This window comes from Danio aesculapii, chromosome 9, assembly GCF_903798145.1.
Source record: "Danio aesculapii chromosome 9, fDanAes4.1, whole genome shotgun sequence".
Lineage (NCBI taxonomy): Eukaryota > Metazoa > Chordata > Actinopteri > Cypriniformes > Danionidae > Danio > Danio aesculapii.
This window is the reverse complement of record NC_079443.1, coordinates 54,005,306-54,006,865: the sequence shown is the minus strand read 5'-3', so window position 1 is coordinate 54,006,865 and position 1,560 is coordinate 54,005,306.

Sequence of the window (1,560 nt, the reverse complement as noted above, 5' to 3'; positions counted from 1 at the left end):
TAGTTTTCAAGTAGCGTTTGATCCAGGTTGGGTTTCTTTAGCAGAGGGGTTACCCTAGCCTGCTTAAATGAAGTAGGGAATAGACCAGAGTCAAGAGATGTGTTAATTATGTGAGTCAGTGTTGGTATGACTGCAGGAGAAATGGCTTGCAGGAGATGAGAGGGGATGGGATCTAGCGGACAGGTGGTTGCATGGCTTGATAGCACGAGATTGGACACCTCAGACTCAGAGAGCTGGGAGAAAGAGGTGAGTGTGTGTGGTGTTGGTGGTGTATCTTGCGTGTTTGTTGTAGGTGCAGCAAATTGAGCACTGATTTTTGCAGTTTTGGTGCAAAAGAATGTAGCAAAGTCATCAGTAGTGAGTGTGGAGGATGCGGGTGGAGGAGGAGGGTAGAGGAGGGTAGAGTTTATGCATTTATGCAAATAAAATGGACTGGGTGCTTTTAAAATGAATGACGGTGAATGAAAGTCAAACCGGTGAGCCGTCTGACCAAAAAAGTGCCCTTCTAAATCAAATTAGCAGGATGCCCTTCTGGATCTTTCACTTACTTTGAAGACACGACTGACTACGCTGACATGGACATCTGTCATCTAGTTATTTGCCTTAATAGACAATAATATAATGAAGGTGTTTACGTGAAGTGCTTTCATGTCAGAGTTTCCTGTCATTTTGAGTGACTTTAACTGCAGTTCAGCAGTTTTACCTTCACTCATGAACATTTCATTCATGCCCCCATGACAAACTGGGGTATTAGATGCAAATAAGGAGTAAGGACTGGTGAGAGTGTTATGGGATGGAACGCACGCCAAATGGAAAGAAAAAACTTCCGCATTTCGCGATGTGTGTGTGTGTGTGTGTGTGTGTGTGTGTGTGTGTGTGTGTGTGTGTGTGTGTGTGGTCCTTTACTGACAGCCGTGTGTGTGGATCTTGTGGGAAAATATGTTGAATAGTCCTACATGACGGTAATAGTTTGACCGCGGTGTTTACTTCAATAACACCACTAATATCTGTATACACCACATGTCTTAACTTCATTTCTGTTTAGTTCAGTTCTGACTTTAGTCACATTAAGGTCATCAGAAATCACTGTTTGGAGCTCATGTAGGTCTACAGTTCAACATTCATGTTTAACTGAATAAACAGTAAACACAAGCACATCTTATTGAACACCATTTATTTTCATCACCAATTATCAGAGCAGAACAGTTTCTCCAGCAGTGTGTGATGCATTTTGTTATACAAAATAATTTATTGTTATCATTATATAATATCAGACAAGGTCATGCCTGCCGTTTGGTTGTATTATATATTCTCGGTAAGTATCATTATTTATCAAAAATAAAATCTGAATATTGTGGACAAGCGCTGCTGTTTGTTTTATCTGTCAGATTAAAAGGGAAATCAACAATAGAATCACCAGCGAACACCTCCGGGGAATTTATTGGGAGGCCAGGTTGCCGTGGAAACAGATTCACTTAGCACATGATTGCAAATGCTAAAAGGTTGAGCGTGTTGCTGAGTGACAGACGGGTCACGCCGGTGTGACTGACAGCAACACTC